The sequence below is a fragment of the Muntiacus reevesi genome, chromosome 17 (assembly GCF_963930625.1).
Source record: "Muntiacus reevesi chromosome 17, mMunRee1.1, whole genome shotgun sequence".
Lineage (NCBI taxonomy): Eukaryota > Metazoa > Chordata > Mammalia > Artiodactyla > Cervidae > Muntiacus > Muntiacus reevesi.
The window spans coordinates 527362-548077 of record NC_089265.1 but is presented as its reverse complement, the minus strand read 5'-3'; the positions used below and the strand labels follow the sequence as shown (position 1 = coordinate 548077).

The 20716-nt window shown below is 42.3% G+C and overlaps 1 protein-coding gene and 1 long non-coding RNA gene across 2 annotated transcripts in view; one reads left to right on the top strand and one right to left on the bottom strand.

The window, feature by feature from the left end:
• LOC136148640 (uncharacterized) overlaps window positions 1-20716 on the top strand; it is a 67548-nt gene that overhangs the window by 28628 nt on the left and 18204 nt on the right. The gene's annotated exons all lie outside the window — the stretch shown is intronic.
• ANXA10 (annexin A10) overlaps window positions 1-20716 on the bottom strand; it is a 75678-nt gene that overhangs the window by 45948 nt on the left and 9014 nt on the right. The window lies entirely within an intron of this gene.

Genomic DNA, 20716 nt, shown 5'->3' with positions numbered 1-20716 from the left:
TGACTGGTGCCTGCCAGCGGCTGGGTTTCAGAGAATGCCTCAGCTTAGTTTCCGTGTCATGGGGATTCCAAGATCTCCAGGGAACTGAGGAGTTTTGGAGCCCTGTGAGGAATCCCTCCAGGGGTCCTGGGCCTTCATTCATGAGCATATTGTCACCTTTGGGGCACTGGCCCCTGGTCTCCGCTGACTCCGTTCTGAACACCCTGCACCCACTCACCTCTCATGCCTGTCTGCAAGAACGTCCTGAAGGATTTCAGTGACTTGGAGACACAGCACCGTGGGGGTGATTAACCCACCCTCTCCCAGCTTCCAGGAGCCTGTCCTTCAGTCCATCTGCTCCCCGCAACACCTTCCTCGGGTCCCCTTATCTCAGCCGCTGCTCCTGCTTCCTTGATGCTCCTCCCTCCCCCAGCCCCCCTACACCCAGCGAACTGTCCCCGCAGCCAGAGAGGTTCCTCCTGGGTCAGACACAGCACTTCTCCTTCCCTCAAGTGCCCCTGCCCAGAGCCGGGCTCCCCATGCTGGTTTTCTGCTCTGGTGCACAGGGGCGATACTGTTCATGTGAGAGAAACATCCCGGGACACCGGGATTTATGTGCACATCCCGGGGCCTGGCCTTGAGGACGCTGCAGGGCGTCAACAGAGCCGTACTCACACCCCGGGGGCAGAGCAGGAGTAAGTGGGGTAGAGCAAGAGCCTGAACCTCAGCGCAGCGGTCAGTGTCCACGTCGACTCTGCCCATGACTGAGGATTCACCGCAGTCCAGAGGTTTCAACCGTGTGAGCAGAGCTCTCGCACCATCCCCGGCTGTCTGAGTGGGTTCCTGACTTCCTCTCTCCTGAACCCCTCGGCTCCCGCACACTACAGCCCCACGCTCCAGCCCCAGGGCACTGCTGTCGCCCACCCGTGCCCACCTCCAGACTCCTCCGTGATTCTGGGGAGCATCCACTCCGGGTTTGACTGATGGCTCCAAGGCCACGTGTGCAGGAGTCCCTCCTGACGTCCCCCCACCCCAGGATTGTCTGCGCCCTTCCAGAGTGCAGTCGTGTGCCATCCCTTGCCAGTGGTTGGTACCCCATCAGGAAACGACCCTACTTCCCTCCTTTCTTCAAAATACCAACAGAAAGCCGCCCCTGCAGCGCTGTGCAGGACCCCAGGCACCTCCCAGACACTCAGAGGGATGGAGGAATACACACGGGCTGGATCAGTGGGCCGGAGCACCACGCACAGAGGGGAATGTTCCTCCCAGCTTTCCCGGGGCTTCCAGAGCACGCAGTCTCCTTAACTGGGCTTCCTGCATTTCGCTGAGGATGGACCTGAATGTGACTGGTCATGCAAGGATGGAGACTGAACATTCTCAGGAATAAAGGAAGAATATTTGGATTTCCAGGCATCAGTTTAGGAAGAGACACAAGTCACGAGAATGGAAGTAACCCAGGATTACACTCTTTCTTCCCAGACTCTGGAGTCAGCTCAGATTGTACCTGTTCTGTGGAGTCTTCCCTGATTTTATCGTTTATTACCTGTGGCTGACATTGCTTATTAAACATGGACTTGCATTTTTTGCATTTACCTTTTCCTCCAAATTTTCAGTTTCTGCAGGGCAGTGACACTTCCTGCTTTTCAGAGCATTTAGGGCAGCACCTTATTCAGGAAGTGGGCCCTGAGGATGTTTGTAAAATGCTAATTAGAAAAGTGTATGGACCCAAAGGCCTCTGCATGCATCCCCCAACTTCAGAATCTGCTTTTTACACAAGCGGACTGTGCTCGGCACGCCTTCACCTGGGCTTCCTGGGCAGTCGCCGCAGCCGTCTCATGAGGCTGGGGTGTCAAGTGTATTTCACAGGTGAGGAGGCGCTGGGGCTGAGTGAGTGGTATGTCAGGAAGCCCACACTCAGCTCCAAATTTACCTTCCTGGCTGGTGCTTTTTCCATTAGAGCTGGAGTTGATGTAAAACAAAATAACATGTACTGTTGAGGCCCCTTATTCATTTCTTTTTGCCAGGGAAAATGTCCCTATTTGCAAAGGTTCCTGTAAGTAAAACCAAAACTCCAAAAGCATAAATTCTTACTCTTTAAGCCAGTTCTAATAGAACAAGAAAGGTGTGTGTGTGTGTATGTGTGTGTGTGAAGGAGGGGTTGAGGAAATTAGAGAAAGACAGTAAAAAATAGATCCAGTGGCTAGGCCACTGAAGTGCATTCAAAAACAGAATGTCTAGCCCTCAGATTGGGAGAAAATAATAGCAAATGAGGAAACAGACAAAGGGTTAATCTCAAAAATATACAAGCAACTCCTGAAGCTCAATTCCAGAAAAATAAATGACCCAATCAAAAAATGGGCCAAAGAACTAAACAGACATTTCTCCAAAGAAGACATACAGATGGCTAACAAACACATGAAAAGATGCTCAACATCACTCATTATCAGAGAAATGCAAATCAAAACCACAATGAGGTACCATTACACGCCAGTCAGGATGGCTGCTATCCAAAAGTCTACAAGCAATAAATGCTGGAGAGGGTGTGGAGAAAAGGGAACCCTCTTACACTGTTGGTGGGAATGCAAACTAGTACAGCCACTATGGAAAACAGTGTGGAGATTTCTTAAAAAACTGGAAATAGAACTACCATATGACCCAGCAATACCACTTCTGGGCATAGACACTGAGGAATCCAGATCTGAAAGAGACACGTGCACCCCAATGTTCATCGCAGCACTGTTTATAATAGCCAGGACATGGAAGCAACCTAGATGCCCATCAGCAGATGAGTGGATAAGGAAGCTGTGGTACATATACACCATAGAATATTACTCAGCCGTTAAAAAGAATTCATTTGAATCAGTTCTAATGAGATGGATGAAACTGGAGCCCATTATACAGAGTGAAGTAAGCCAGAAAGATAAAGAACATTACAGTATACTAACACATATATATACAGAATTTAGAAAGATGGTAACGATGGCCCTATCTGCAGGGCAGAAGAAGAGACACAGAAGTACAGAACAGACTTTTGAACTCTGTGGGAGAAGGTGAGGGTGGGATGTTTCGAAAGAACAGCATGTATATTATCTGTGGTGAAACAGACCACCAGCCCAGGTGGGATGCATGAGTCAAGTGCTTGGGCCTGGTGGGCTGGGAAGACCCAGAGGAATCGGGTGGAGAGGGAGGTGGGATGGGGGACCGGGATGGGGAATATGTGTAACTCTATGGCTGATTCATATCAATGTATGACAAAACCCACTGGAAAAAAAAATTAAATAAAATGAACTAAAAAAAAAAAAGAACAGAATGTCTAATAGTTAGCCTCACAAAGAGGTTAACTCAGTCGTGTCTAACTCTTTTGAAACCTGACTGTAACCCACCAGGTTCCTCTGCCCATGGGGTTCTCCAGGCAAGAATACTGGAGTGGGTTGCCATGCCCTCCTCCAGGGGATCTTCCCAACCCAGAGATTGAACCTGGGTCTCCTGGGTCTCCTGGGTCTCCTGTATTGGTAGGTGGATTCTTTTTTTTATTGAAGAATAATTGCTTTACAGAATTTTGTTGTTTTCTGTCAAACCTCAACATGAATCAACCATAGGTATATCCCCTCCCTTTTGAACCTCCCTCCCATCTCCCACCCCATCCTACTGCGCTAGTTTGCTACAGAACCCCTGTGTGAGTTTCCTGAGCCACACAGCTGTGTGGCTGTTGGCTGTCTATTTTACATAGTTTCCATGTTTGCATGTTACTCTTTCCATACATCTCACCCTTTCCTCCCTTCTCCCCAAGTCCATAAGTTCATTCTCTATGTCTGTTTCTCCATTGCTGCCCTGTAAATAAATTCTTCAGTACCATTTTTCTATATTTCATATATGTGCATTAGAATACAGTATTTATCTTTCTCTTACTGACTCACTTCAGTTTGTATAATAGGTTCTGTGTTCATCCACCTCATCAGAACTGACCACTGAACTCACCTGGGAAACCCAAGGAAATATGCATCTAGCATGTAATAAAAATAAAGCTTAGTGGTCTGATGACTACCATAGCTACTGATATTAAGATGTGCTAAGTCATTTCAGTGGTGTCTGACTGTGACACTATGAACTGTAACCCGCCAGACTCCTCTGTTCGTGGGATTCGCCAGGCAGGAATGCTGGAGTGGGTCACCATGCTCTCCTCGAAAGGATCTTCCCTGATATTAAGATAGGCTGAGTTATATTCTCAAATTGATGCGGAAGTGTTTATGACTATGAACCAATTACTAAATTAGTTTCTGTAAGATCTTTACAACTTAGTAGATGGATGTTAAGGAGTTTAAGAAAAGGATGAAAAAAAAAAGAAAAGGATGGAGGAACCTGGCTGGATTCAACCACACGGTCTCTAATGATTGTGGTCCAAGAGTGTCTTCCCTCACAGGACTTTATATTTTGAGGAAACAGTTATGAAGGAAGATGTAACTGAAGATAACTTTATCTGAATAACAGTTACTGTGAACATTATCTTAATAATATGCAGTACAACGCTATAAAACTTACCCTCTTCAGAATGAATTGATGGCATCAAATGACTGCTTTCTCTTGAAGCCTCAAAATATTCAATTCCTAATCCCAGGAATCTAAGATGCTCCCATATTTGTAGGTGTGATTAAGTGAAGGGGTTTGAGGTGGAGAGTATCCTGGATTATCTGGGAGCCCTGAGTATAGTCCTACCTATTGAGGCAGAGGGAGATTTGACTACAGCAGGTGATGTGAAGCTGACAGCAAGCTGCCATGATGCAGGCTGTGAGGATGAAAGAAGGACACTTGTGCAGGGAGGTAGGCGACTTCTAGCTGTTGAAAGGGCGAAGAAACCCCCTTCCCAGAGGCTCCAGGAGGACCCAGCCCTGGGCACAGCAGCCTGGTGAGACTAATTCAGGTTCCTGAGTTCAGGGCTGTCAGAGGATACACTGGTATTGTCTCTACCTTTCTGATACTTTGTTACAGAAGTAACAGAAAATGAACCCTTCACCTTGGAATACTCCTCTCCCTGTTTTCTCCCAGCCTGAACTCTTAGCTCACCGACTTGCTCAATCCATCAGGAACCCCACCCCCTCATCACATGACACGCTTAAGCCAGCCCCCGCATTCATAAATATCCAGCCTCCCCCCGCACCCCGAGACGCTGTTAAGACTGTCAAGGTAGAACTTCACCTTCTTTTCAATCTGCTTTATTGTTGGAGTGCTTTGGTGCCATTTCTAGGAAGCTCGCATTTGATATGATACAATGAGGAAATCTGAAATAACATTCTGTCTGGATGAATAAAAGGCAATGGGTTATTCAATTCAGTCAGTTCAGTTCAGTCGCTCAGCTGTGTCTGACTCTGCGACCCCATGAATTGCAGCACGCCAGGCCTCCCTGTCCATCACCAACTCCCGGAGTCTACTCAAACTCATGTTCATTAAGTCGGTGACTCCATCCAGCCATCTCATCTCCTGTCATCCCCTTCTCCTCCTGCCCCCAATCCCTCCCAGCATCAGGGTCTTTTCCAATGAGTCAACTCTTCGCATGAGGTGGCCAAAGTACTGGAGTTTCAGCTTCAGCATCAGTCCTTCCAATGAACACCCAGGACTGATCTCCTTTAGGATGGACTGGTTGGATCTCCTTGCAGTCCAAGGGACTCTCAAGAGTCTTCTCCAACACCACACTTCAAAAAGCATCAATTCTTCAGTGCTCAGCTTTCTTCACAGTCCAACTCTCACATCCATACATGACCACTGGACAAACCATAGCCTTGACTAGATGGATCGTTGTTGGCAAAGTAATGTCTCTGCTTTTTAATATGCTATCTAGGTTGGTCATAACTTTCCTTCCAAGGAGTAAGCGTCTTTTAATTTCATGGCTGCAATCGCCATCTGCAGTGATTTTGGAGCCCAAAAAAATAAAGTCTGACACTGTTTCCACTGTTTCCCCATCTATTTCCCATGAAGTGATGGGATCAGATGCCATGATCTTAGTTTTCTGAATGTTGAGCTTTAAGTCAACTTTTTCGCTCTCCTCTTTCACTTTCATCAAGAGGCTTTTTAGTGCCCCTTCACTTTCTGCCATAAGGGTGGTGTCATCTGCATATTTGAGGTTATTGATATTTCTCCCAGCAATCTTGATTCCAGCTTGTGCTTCTTCTAGCCCAGCGTTTCTCATGATGTACTCTGCATAGAAGTTAAATAAGCAGGGTGACAATATACAGCATTGATGTACTCCTTTTCCTATTTGGAACCAGTCTGTTGGTCCATGTCCAGTTCTAACTGTTGCTTCCTGACCTGCAAACAGGTTTCTCAAGAGGCAGGTCAGGTGGCCTGGTATTCCCATCTCTTTCAGAATTTTCCACAGTTCATTGTGATTCACACAGTCAAAGGCTTTGGCATAGTCAATAAAGCAGAAATAGATGTTTTTCTAGAACTCTCTTGCTTTTTTGATGATCCAGCGGATGTTGGCAATTTGATCTCTGATTCCTCTGCCTTTTCTACAACCATCTTGAACATCTGGAAGTTCACGGTTCACGTATTGCTGAAGCCTGGCTTGGAGAATTTTGAGCCTTACTTTACTAGCGTGTGAGATGAGTGCAATTGTGCAGTAGTTTACTGTTCTGTATTGAACTGTGGTGTTGGAGAAGACTCTTAAGAGTCCCTTGGACTGCAAAGAAATCCAACCAGTCCATCCTGAGGGAGATCAGTCCTGGGTGTTCATTGGAAGGACTGATGTTGAAGCTGAAGCTCTAATACTTTGGCCACCTCAAGCGAAGAGTTGACTCATTGGAAAAGATCCTGATGCTGGGAGGGATTGGGGGCAGGAGGAGAAGGGGACGACAAAGGATAAGGTGGTTAGATGGCGTCACTGACACAATGTACATGAGTTTGGGTAGACTCATATGATGGACAGGGAGACCTGGCGTGCTGTGGTCCATGGAGTCACAAAGAGTTGGACAAGACTGAGTGATTGAACTGAACTGAACTGATTTATTTTAACTGAAGGATAAGTATAATATTGTGATGGCTTTTGCCATATATCATTAGGAATCGGCCCCAGGTACACATGTGTCCCCCATCCTGAATGCCCTCCCACCTTCCTTCCACCCCCTCCCTCTAGGTTGTCTCAACGCACTGGCTTTCGGTGTCCTGTGTCATTCACTGAACTCACACTGGTCATGTATTTTACACATGGTAATGTACATGTTTCAGTGCTGTTCTCTCAAATCATCCCACCCTCGCCTTCTCCCACTGAGTCCAAAAGTCTGTTCCTTACATCTGTGTCTCCTTTGCTGCCCTGTATGTAGGATGGTCAGTACTGTCTTTCTAATTCCACATATGTGCATTAATATATAGTATTTGTCTTTCTCTTTCTCACTTACTTCAGAAAGAAATAAGCTTTGTTTTCTAAGATGTGGTACCTATATACAATGGAATATTCATAGATATTATGATATCTGTATGATATTATAAGATAGAGACTGCATTTAATGTGTGAATGGAATATTATACATATGTACAATATATACAGGCTTTGTTTTCTAACCCTAGCCCTAACCCTAGGCTTTATTTTCTAAGATGTAGTACATATATATAGTTCAATATTACTCAGCCATATAAAAAGAGTGAGATGATGGCATTTTCTGCAACATGGTTGGAGTTTGAGACTGTCATACTGAGTGAAGTAAGTCAGAGAAAGACAAATATTGTGTGATATCACTCATATGGAATCTGAAAAAATGATACAAATGAACTTAAACAAAACATTGAGTCACAGACTTTGAAAACCAGCCCCCATACTTCCTTCCATACATGGAACAGATTCCGATGGGAATATTTTATCATTAAATAATTAACCTACAGTTAGTATAGTCATGTTAGCAAATAAAAACAGAACATCTCTGACAAGTTAAAACATCATTTGTGATCTCATTGTCTACAAATTATTGGTAAATATTTAGTGGCAACAACAAAAGGAAATATCTGCCAAGTCCTCTTCTTGTGCTCGTTGTATCTTTACATATAATTGTGTTTGTCCAAATGGAAGCATGTTTTACGTATGTGGTAATTTGCCTTTTCCTATGGGCTTCCCTGGTGGCTCAGACGGTAAAGAATCTGCCCGGAGCGGGGGAGACCTGGGTTCAATCCTTGTGTCGGGAGGCTCCCCTGGAGGAGGGCGTGGCAACCGGCTCCAGTGTTCTTGCCTGGAGAATTCCTTTTGCTAGTGCACCAGTCTATAGGAGACAGCTTACAGTCTCTTCTGCTCTTTTCTTTGAAGGTAAAATTATGCAGCAGCTCTAAAAATACTACTCAACCTGACTTACAAATAATCCAGTTAGTAATAAGGTATCCTAACACTCTTTTAGTTCTCATCTATATCATTTAAAGAGACCTGACTCATACATGTGTGCTGAGCCCTATGGGCTGTAGCCCACCAGGCTCTTCTATCCATGGGATTTCCCAGGCAAGAATACTCGAGTGGGTTGCCCTTTCCTTCTTCAGAGGATTTTTCTGACCTGGGGATCGAATCTGCATCTCTTATGTCTCCTGCATTGGCAGGCAGGTTCTTTACTACTAGCGCCACCTGGGAAGCCCAAAGAGACCTGAAATGCACATCCCAAAGGGAACCAAGTGTATGTGTGGGTTTGCAGACCCTGGTGTTCTGAGGTGAAGGAGTCCTCTGTACCTCTTGCTCTCTGCCTGCCTACTCTGCAATTTAAACAGTGCCTTTATGGTCTTTGTTTGATTCAACGTTATCAACAAGGTTGTAGCAGGCAAGGCAAGTGTTCTTATTTCTACAATACTTATGAAAATGATGACTCAATATTTGCATAACATCCTTGGCTTAATAATTGGCAAACCAGAATAATAGTGTTCTGATTTAAACCCAGTGCTTTCCCCGTGTATCTTACTTCTCATTCCTCTTCTCTCTCTCTTTTTTTTTTTTACCCTTTGTTCATTATTATTCTTATATTTCAAAAAATTAATGCTGCTTTCATATTTGTTTGTGTCTCTTTTAAAAAGATTAAAAAACCCTAGTGCCCATAACACAGTATAGAGGGAGTAAGAGATATCATAACTTCAAATTTTTAAAGGTTAATTGGGAAGCAAATTCAATATAGGATCCATAGTTCAAAATCAAGGAACATGTGGAGTCCTGAATTTCAATCTTAAGACAGAGATTATGTTGCAATTAATGAGTGAAGAATTGCATTTCATGAATTTATTACAACAGTTTCTACAAAAGGAGGCTACTCATAGATGAATGGTGATTTCAGCCACTCTACTCTAATTTTATATTTTTAGAGGTTGGTAATCAGCAGTCTCAAAGCACAGTAATCTGTTTCACAAATATAAACAGGCTCCTGGTGATTAGAAATCCCTTACCTTTGTAACAGAGATCAGTGATAACTTTATTAGGTGAACTGCCTGTTCTTGAGACGTTAATGAGAAAAAGAGTGGCTTTTCTGGGCTACTGTTTTGCTTCCTTTTAAAACCTGAAAGTCTGTTGTGGAAAAAGAATCATGATACTCTTTTCCCACCAGATTTTACCTTTATATCGATGCTTGATTCTAGCTGGGTTGACATTTTTTTTCTTTTTTCTGAGTTAATATTAACTAAAGCAAGAGAATATAGTTTTTAAAGAATTATCAGCTAAATAAAATTCTGGATGGATAATCTGTAAATAAGTTGTTTAGCTATAAAATGAAGGAAATTTATATTTCTTTACTAAGGAAAATTTAATGCAAAGATTTTAGGATTTCACAATAATTTAGACAGATACAACATATGACTCATACATTTTACACAGTTAAAGCAATGGCCAGTTTAGGGCAATTTTTGCTTTGAATTATTTTAAATAAATATCCTGCAGAGCAATTCTGTCTCATTCTGTGAATGAAGATGTGTACACCTAAAACAAAGCAAAACAAACACACAAACACAAAAGCAGAGAATATTAGTGAAGATAAAATATGGAGTCATAGTAAAGGTGGAAGGCATTCATTACTACAAGATTTCCTTACAGATATTGACTGTGCTTCTGCCATCATTGTGCCAAGGATGAAGAAGACGAAAGGACCACTTGGTACCTTGACTGGTTTTATACCAGTTGGTTCACAGGTCTCTATTTCCCAGATGAAAGGCATGACGGTCTCATAGTAAGGGATCAGGGAGACATTAGTTAACTTTATGGTTAGATAAAGTACCTTTAAATTGTGTAAAAAAGCAAGAGAGTTCCAGAAAAACATCTACTTCTGCTTTATTGATTACTCCAAAGACTTTCACTATGTGAATCACAACAAACTGTGGAAAATTCTGAAAGAGATGGGAATAACAGACCACCTTACCTGCATCCTGAGAAATGTGTATGCAGGTCAAGAAGCAACAGTTAGAACTGTACTTGGAACAAAAGACTGGTTCCAAATCAGGAAAGGAGCATGTCAAGGCTGTATATTGTCACCCTGTTTTAACTTATATGCGAAATGCTGGGCTGGATGAAGCAAAACTAGAATCAAGATTGAGAGACTTTATTTTTGGGGGCTCCAAAATCACTGCAGCTGATGACTGCAGCCATGAAATTAAAAGACAATTGCTCCTTGGAAGAAAAGCTTTGACCAACCTAGACAGCATATTAAAAAGCAGAGACATTACTTTGCCAACAAAGGTACATCTAGTCAAAGCTATGGTTTTTCCAGTAGTCATGTATGCATGTGAGAGTTGGACTACAAAGAAAGCTGAGCACTGAAGAAGTGATGCTTTTGAACTGTGGTGTTGGAGAAGACTCTTGAGAATCCCTTGGACTGCAAGGAGATCCAACCAGTCCATCCTAAAGGAAATCAGTCCTGAATATTTTTTGGAAGACTGATGCTGAAGCTGAAAATTCTAATACTTTGGCCATCTGATGCAAGGAACTGACTCATTGGAAAAGACCCTGATGCTGGGGAAGATTGAAGGTAGGAGGAGAAAGGGATGACAGAGGATGAGATGGTTGGATGGCATCACTGACTTGACGGACATGAGTTTGAGCAAGCTCTGGGAGTTGGTGATGGACAGGGAAGCCTGACGTGCTGCAGTCCATGGGGTCACAAAGAGTTGGACACAACTGAGCAACTGAACTGAACTGAATTGTTTAAAGTATTTAAAGGTAATCTTTTTAATTTCTCAAGAATACCTGGTTTAATTGGATTTAAATAGTGTTATGCTTTTAATTGAAAAAGTTGATCAATGTTCTGATAAATAGCAGTCAATATAAGTGATCTCATTGTGAAGAAAAGATCTCAGAACTCTCAAATGTTTAGGAAGGAAAAGATAATTCAGAATCTAATTTTATGGTAAATTTGCCCCTATTTTTAATCTTCATAGTAACCTGTCAGCCAGGTGTCAAACCCCACAGTGATACTAGGATCTACTCAGAAAATGACAGCCACCTGCTTCAATGGGGGATCCAGTTTTATTTCATTTTTCAAAATAATACTCAATTGGTTACTTTTACACTTTGAAGTGTTGGTAATGCACCTATAGTTTTCCTTATAGGTGCTTAAGTGCAGTGCTCTTTTCTGCTATAAATTGCATTTTAGCATGTTTTATGTTACTTTTCTTACTTTAAAAATGTAATAGCTACAGAAATGTAAGTGTTAAAGCAGTACTAGTATTCAGATAATTTGCAAAACTTGAGAACATGTGTTGAGGAGACCAAAATCCATTAACATTCATGTGATGTCTTATATTAAAGGAAAGATTTCTACCACATGAATATGGGTGTGTTGGATAAGAGTCTGTGGTGTGGGCTGCACCACAGAAGAAACTTTCTTTCACTTTCTTTCTGGAAAGTGAAGGTTGGTAGAGATAGATACTCATTTTATAGACAAATTATGGAGAAAAAGTAGAAAACAGTCAAGATGTTTATATAACACTAATAGTGGGATTTGGGGCTTCTCTGGTGGCTCAATGGTAAAGAACCCGCCTGTCATTGTAGGAGATTAAAGTTCAATGCCTGGGTCTGAAGGATCCCTTGGAGAAGGAACTGGAAATTCACTCCAGTATTCTTGCCTGGAGAAGCCCATGGACAGAGGACCCTGGTCGGCTATAGTCCACAGACTCACAAAGAGTCAGACACAGCTTAGCAATTAAACCACAGCAATATGATAGCAGGATTTTAACATTGGTTGCTTCATCGTGCAGTTTTCTGGCAATGCAGTGGCCACCGCTGGCATTCACACTGCAGAGTGAAGTAGAGCACCTGGCTGGGGCTGCAGAGAAGGTTCTAGATGCCCGTTTTCTAACTCAGCCATTCAGCAGCCTAGGAGAGGGGAAGAGGCTCTAAATTAGAGATGGGGTTACTTGGTTGGAGGTGACAGTGTCCTGAGACCCTCTGCGCTGCCATGGGAACCAAGGTGAACGGTTCCAGGGTGGGGGTGTCTTTATAGGGAGCCGCTACAGAACTTGAATGTGACCATGGACTCCTGGGTAGACAGCGACTCACACTGGACAAAGCCTAAAGCTGAGACTGCCCAGCTGCCTGAGGTGTGGAGGGCTGCTTTCCTGGGACTGCAGCTCCAAGTGTTTATTTCATCTGGAGTTGGAGGGGAGGTAGGCATGTGTGTGTTTACCACCAGCCGGGTGAGAGCCACAAAGCAGGCGCGTTGATCCCAAGTAAATCTGAAGGGCTCTGGCTCCATGTCTTCCTTGAGGGGGTAACAGGAACTTTGAAAGCAGACAGATAAACAAACCTAAGGAGAGGATTCCTAGAGGGAGAGGCGTCCTGAAACCACAGTGGTCCCAGAGGCATCCTCCAAGGCCACAGGGCACCTTGACTGCACATTACTTAAACACTCTTGATCCATACACCGTGGAGCTTGATCCGTAACACCGTGGACGTTGTGTTCACCTGAGTTATTTTGAAGAATGAGGTATCATGTCAGTCAGGTAGTTGCTTTTTTATTGAAGTATAGCTGATTGTATTGATTGTAGCTGATTTACAACTTTGTGTTTCAGTTGTACAGCAAAGTAATTCATTTATAAGTACACATATGTCTTTTTTTTTTTTTTTTTTAAGATTCCTTTCCCTTATCAGTTCAGTTCAGTCACTAAGTCGTGTCTGACTCTTTGCAACCCCATGAATTGCAGCACGCCAGGCCTCCCTGTTCATCACCAACTCCTGGAGTTTATTCAAACTCATGTCCATTGAGCTGGTGATGCCATCCAACCATCTCATCTCTGCCGTCCCCGTCTCCTCCCACCTTCAATCTTTCCCAGAATCAGGGTCTTTTCCAATGAGTCAGTTCTTCACATCAGGTGGCCAAAGTATTGGGATTTCAGCTTCATCATCAGTCCTTCCAATGAAAATTCAGAATTGATTTCCTTTAGGATGGACTGGTTGGATCTCCTTGCAGTCCAAGGGATTCTCAAGAGTCCTCTCCAACACCACAGTTTAAAACCATCAATTCTTTGGCCCTCAGACTTCTTTATGAGCCAACTCTCACATGCATACATGACTACTGGAAAAACTATAGCTTTGACTAGATGGACCTTTGTTTGCAAAGTAATGTCTCTGCTTTTTAATATACTGTCTAGGTTGGTCATAGCTTTTCTTCCAAGGAGCAATCGTCTTTTAATTTCATGACTGTAGTCAACAGCTGCAGTGATTTTGGAGCCCCCCCAAATAAAGTCTGTCACTGTTTCCATTGTTTCCCCATCTATTTGCTATGAAGTGATGGGACCAGATGCCATGAGCTTAGTTTTCTGAATGTTGAGTTTTAAGCCAACTTTTTCACTCTCTTCTTTCACTTTCATTAAGAGGCTTTTTAGTTTCTCTTTGCTTTCTGCCATAAGGGTGGTGTCATCTGCATATCTGAGGTTATTGATATTTCTCCTATCAATCTTGATTCCAGCTTGTGCTTCATCAAGCCCAGCATTTCTCACGATGTACTCTGCATAGAAGTTAAATAAGCAAGGTGACAGGATACAGGTTTGATGTACTCCTTTCCCTATTTGTAACCAGTCTGTTGTTCCATGTCTAGTTCTAACTATTGCTTCCTGACCTTCATATAGATTTCTCAAAAGGCAGGTCAGGTGAATGGTATTCCCATCTCTTTAAGAATTTTCCACAGTTTGTTGTGACCCACGAAGTCAAAGACTTTGGCATAGTCAATAAAGCACAAGTAGATGTCTTTCTGGAACTCTCTTGCATATTCGATGATCCAACAGAATTTGGCAATTTGATCTCTGATTCCTCTGCCTTTCCTAAATGCAGCTTGAACATCTGGAAGTTCACGGTTCACGTACTGTTGAAGTCTGGCTTGGAGAATTTTGAGCATTACTTAACTAGCGTGTGAGATGAGTGCAATTGTGCAGTTGTTTGAGCATTCTTTGGCATAGCCTTTCTTTGGGATTGGAATGAAAACTTACCTTTTCCAGTCCTGTGGTCACTGCTGAGTTTTCCAAATTTGCTGAAATATTGAGTGTAGCACTTTCACAGCATCATCTTTCAGGATTTGAAATGGCTCAACTGGAATCCCATCACCTCCACTAGCTTTGTTCATAGTGATGCTTTCTAAGGCCCATTTGACTTCATATTCCAGGATGTCTGGCTCTAGGTCAGTGATCACACCATTGTGATTATCTGGGTCATGAAGATCTTTTTTGTACAGGTCCTCTGTGTATTCTTGCCACCTCTTCTTAATAGCTTCTGCTTGTGTTAGGTCCATACCATTTCTATCCTATATCGATCACATCCTTGCCTGAAATGTTCCCTTGGTATCTCTAATTTTCTTGAAGATATCTCTAGTCTTTCCCATTCTGTTGTTTTCCTCTTTTCCTTTACATTGATCGCTGAGGAAGGCTTTTTTTTTTTTTTTAATCTCTCCTGGCTCTTCTTTGGAACTCTGCATTCAAATGGGAATATCTTTCCTTTTCGCCTTTCCTTTATTGGTTATTACAAATTATTGAGTGTAGTTGCTTGTGCTATACAGTATGTTCTTCTTGGTTACCTATTTTACATATAGTAGTGTGTGTATGTTAATCCCAATCTCCTAATTTGTCCCTCCTTCCTCCTTTGCCCCCAGTAACCATAAGTTAGTTTTCATGTCTGTGAGTCTGTTTCTGTTTTGTAAAAAAATTCATTTTCGATTACACATATAGTGATACCATTTATTATTTGTCTTTCTCTGTCTGACTTAGTGTGATAAACTCTGGGTCCACCCGTGTTCCAGCAAATAGCACCACGTTATTCTTTTTACAGCCGAGTAATACTCCACTGTGTGTGCACCGCATCTCCTCTATCCACTCCTCTGTGGATGAAGGCTTAGGTTGTTCTCACGTCTTGGCTGTTGTAAGTAGTGCCGCTGTGAACCCTGGGGGTGTATCCTATTTCTCATTATAGCCATTAGCTTCAGCCTGTAACTCCACTTAGGTCTTCACTGTTCTTCTGAGAGTTTCGTGGGACTCTATCATTTTCAAGAATCAATTTCATATAAAATTAGAAATGTTAACTTTGTTGAGATGTAAAATGATCACTGTAAGTCTTATAGGTATCCACAGATAAATTTGTAGTACTTTCCATTTTTTATCTCAGAAATTCATAATAAGTGCTTCAAAATATTGTTGATCTGTAATCGTTTCTACCATGTAACATTAAAAGTCGATCACTGAACATAACAGTTTTGAAGACTTTATGGAACTTTTCTGATCAAAACCAGGCAGGATAAACAAAGTCAACTGTCTCCTCAGTTTCTTTCTGTTATTAAAGGAACACTTATAGCATTAAATGCAGATGTTAGAAAAAAAAATTATCAAGTTAAAATTTTAAGATTTCATGATAAAAAATGGGAAAGATAGTGGAAGATTACACTAAAAGTAACAGAAGGTAGGAAATGAAAAAGACAAAGTAGAAATCAATAAAACTGAAGAGAAAAAAACATGAAAGAAATGAAATGCAAGAAATGATATCATAAGCTTGTATTCTGAACAACAATAGAATTGGTAAAACTCCAGCCAGGCTGACAAAAACAGAAAAGATACAAACTATAAATATGAAAATAGCTGAGACATCATTACGAAAAAGGAATGCTAAAAACAATTCCATGCCCATAAGTATGATAATTTAAATTCCTTTTCCTTGCCAGACAAAAACTGTCAAGTTTTACTCAAGAAAAACAAATACTATGAATAGCCAGATCCTATTCAGTTTCCCGAATTCATAGTTAGCATTGCATCAAGAGGAAGAACTTCAGGCACATAGTTTCACTGGAGATTTTTATCAGTCATTCGAGGAATACATAATAGCCAATTTCACAAACTCTCTTATAAGAAATAGAAGAGAACACTTTCTACCTCATTCTGTGGAGCCAGAATTGCACTAACCCCTAACCTAACCATTACAAGAAAAGAAAATTACAGAATAGTAACTGAAGACTCTTGAGAGTCCCTTGGACTGCAGGGAGATCCAACCAGTCTCTCCTAAAGGAGATCTGCCTGGGTGTTCATTGGAAAGACTGATGCTGAAGCTGAAACTCATGCGAAGGGTTGACTCATTGGAAAAGACCCTGATGCTGGGAGGGATTGGGGGCAGGAGGAGAAGGCGACGACAGAGGATGAGATGGCTGGATGGCATCACTGACTCGATGGACGTGAGTTTGAGTAAGCTCCGGGAGTTGGTGATGGACAGGGAGTCCTGGCGTGCTGTGATTCACGGGGTCACAAAGAGTCGGACACGACTGAGCAACTGAACTGAACTGAACTGAACTTAGTAGGTGATTGCAGCCATGAAATTAAAAGACAATTGCTCCTTGGAAGAAAAGCTATGACAAACCTAGACAGCTTGTTAAAAAGAAGAGACATCATTTTGCCTACCAAGGTCCATCTAGTCAAAGCTATGGTTTTCCAGTAGTCTTGTATGTATGTGAGAGTTGGACCATAAACAACGCTGAGTGCCAAAGAATTGATGCTTTTGAACGGTGGTGGTGGAGAGGACTTTTTCAAGTCCTTTGGACAGCTAGGAGATCCAACCAGTCAACCCTGAAGGAAATCAACCCTGAATATTCATTGGAAGGACTGATGCTGAAGCTGAAGCTTCAATACTTTGGCCACCTGATACGAAGAACTGACTCATTGAAAATGACCCTGATGCTGGGAAAGATTGAAGGCAGGAGGAGAACGGGGCGGCAGAGGATTAAATGGTTGGATGGCATCATTGACTCAATGGACTTGAATTTGAGCAAACACTGGAGATAGTGAAGGACAGGGAAGCCTGGCATGCTGCAGAGCATGGGGTCACAAAGAGTCAAACACGACTTAATGAGTGAACAACAACAACTCATAGTAACATAGATGCAGAAGTGCCCAACCTAAGAAAGTCCAGTGCAGCAATATGTAAAAACAGTAAGTAGCATGACCAAGTAAGGATTATTCCAAGAATGCAAGGCTGATTTGATGTTCAAAAATCAATCAGCTTGGGGGGGATTGGGATGGGGAATACGTGTAACTCTATGGCTGATTCATATCAATGTATGACAAAACCCACTGAAAAATAAAAAAAAAAAAAGAAAAAAAAATCAATCAGCTTATTTATAATACCAGACATCAAAGGAACTAAAACAGCTGAAACAGATTTGAAAAACATAATTAGAGGAATAATGCTGATTTTAAGAATTATTATGAAGTCACAGTAAGAATGAGACTGTGATATTGGCTAATGTTCTAGAAAATAAGATGAGTGGTACAGAAGAGAGAATGAAGCAACAGATCCACATAAATACAGACAAATAGTATTGGGTAAGTTGTAAAAGCAATTCAATGGAGAAAGAATAGTTTTCCCAAGAAATGGGCCTATAGAAAGTGAACATCCATATGCTAAAAATTTAAGCTTGACTTATACCTCCCATCTTATACAAAAATTAACCCCCACTTTATCTTAGGCCTAAATAGAAATAGAAATGTTAATAGGCCTAAATAGAAATATCTGGAAGAAAATATAGAAGAAAATCTACATGACCTTGGATTAGTCAAAAGTTTTCAGTCACGACAACAAAAATGTAATCTATAAAAACAAAAAGATAAGTTGAACTTTGTCAAAATTGAAAACTTGCTCTGTAAAAAATGAAGACAGGGAATTCCCTGGTTGTTCAGTGGTTAGGACTCCATGCTTCCATTGCAGGGAGCGTGGGTTTGAAACCTGCTTGGGGACCTAAGATTCCACAAGCCATGTGGTTTGGTGAAGGAAGAAAAGGACAAGTCGCAGAATTGGAGAAAATATTTGTAAATCATTCCCTGATGCGTCAGTGGTAAAGAATCTGCAAGCAATACAGGAGGCCTAGGTTCAATCCCTGGGTTGGCAAGATCCCCTGGAGAAGGGACTGGCTACCCACTCCAGTGTTCTTGCCTGGAGAATCCCATGGATAGAGGTGCCTGGCGGGTTACAGTCCATGGGATCACAAGAAGTCAGCACAACTGAGCGACTAACACTTAAAGATATTAAGAGATAAGCAGACACATTTTCAATGAAGGTACGGTAAATAAGTATATGAAAAAATATTGACATCCTTTACATTAAAAAGTTCAGTGTAAAACTACAGTGAGATATTGCTGCATACGTTGCTGGGTGGAAGGCAAACTGTGGGCCAGCGAGAAATGACAGCTGGGCAGTTTCTTATAAAGTTTAAACACAGTCTTACCATACGACCCGATGATCTCAATCCTAGGTATTTGTCTAAAAGCAATGGAACCCTATCTTTATTCAAAAACCTTAATTTAAGTGTTCTTAGAAGCTTTATTTGTAATTGCTAAAAGTTGGAAACAAGCCAGATGTCCTTCAAACTGAATAAAGAGGCTGCAGAACACCCTTCAATACTACTTTTCAGCCATAAAAGACAACCTGTGACTAATTCAGCAAATTGGATACATGTTAAATGCATTCCACTAAGAGAAAGAAGCAAAATCCAAAAGGTTTTATAGTCTGTGATTCCATTTATGTGAAAATCTGGAAAAAGTAGAACTAGGGTAATGGTAAGTAGGCCAGGTTTGTCAGGGTTTGAGGGCTGGGGTCTTTGTTGACTCCTGACCGTAAGTGTGTATAGTGTTTGAGGTGATGGGAGTGTCTGCAAGGAAGTATATTGGATCCATAACTCAAAACTCTTACAACTGTGTGCTGCAAAGAACGTATCTTACCACACATGAAGTTAACAAAATCAGCTAGGACGGAGAGAAACCTGGCAGGGAACACCGATGGTAGCAAAGCTGTTTAAATTGCGGGTGAGCCTTGCAACCACAGTCCAGTGGATTGGGAGAAGGGGCGAGCCCCAAGGAACTTGAGGAAATAGTCTTTGACCGGAAACTGGCCCTGAGGATGAAAAGAACCCAGATAGTCTCCTCTCCCTGGCAGTTTCACATGCATTAAACTTCATGGACATGTGTTTGCATGCGTGTGTGCTCAGTCGCTCAATCATGTCCAACTCTTTGCAACCCCATGGACTGTAGCCCGCCAAGCTTCTCTGTTCATGGGATCCTCCAGGCAAGAATATTGGAGTGGATTGCCATTTCCTTCACCAGGGGATCTTCCTGACCCAGGGATCGAAGCTGCATCTCCTGGATTGCAGGCAGATTGTTTCCTCTGAGCCACCAGGGAAGTCATCATGTGCATGTGCAATAGAGTTAAAGAAATGAGCTTGTGCAATTTAGGTAGTTTCAGTTATAAATAATGGAGAAGTTAACATGTAGAGCCTGAATTAGATCGAATGTATCAATATGAAGACAGATGATAGATAGCTAGAGAGAGAACAGTCACCATAGGTAACCATACTGTGAACCAGCTGTGTGGACAAGGAGGTGCCTGCAAAGTCTGTTAGCATTCCTTTCTGTCCCTCTGTCTCTGCTGGCCCAGCTAACACGTGTCTACCAAACACGTGCTTTTCCGTCTCCATGTGAATTGCCTTTCCTCCTCTGAGGTCCCAACCCCTACCCCCAGCATCCTCTGTCTTTAGCTGAGATGTGGTTTAAGCTGAGGGTCTCAGCCATTTTGGTGAGAGAGTCAGTTTTCTTGGGCCTCTCCCATGTATATATGCTTTTCAACTTTGGTGTGATTTTCTCCTGTTCATCTGTCTCATGCCCATTTAATTCTTACACCAGCCAGAAGAACCTAGACAGATGGAAAATTGCTTCCTCCCTGCTTATTATTTGTACTTATTTTGGCCTGTAAAATCTAAAGTAACATTTTCCAAAACCATTTCCAGTCTCTGAAGCATTCAAATTACTCAAAATCAGTATTATATGTGAGAGAAAGACCAAGCTCAGTAAGGGAGGCCATCAGAAGTCACTGACCTCCTCTTGAAGGAGAACTTGACACATCCCATATGGTCACCCTATGGTGTTGGGAATGTGTCTGAAATGACACAGAGAAGAACTGCAGGGACAGGTCTCCGGGAGCTTTTGTAGGTCATTACATTGTCTTAGGTTCAGTTGTGACCTTGGCTGCACCAAAAATTCCCACTTCAAAACCAGTAATTCATGTGTCATTGAGGGTTCATAAATCTGACCCATCTTTGCTTTGAAGGGGCTACTGTACTCACTGTGAATATTTGCCTTTTTAAAATATGAGCTACATGCTTGATTAAACACACAGCAGTCGGTACACAGGTGATGAAAGGTACACAGGTGTGTGACCCAGGGCCTCTATCTTTATGCACCCTTGTTGGTTTTTTTATTTACCCTTTAAAACAATGACATTTTGAGACTGGCA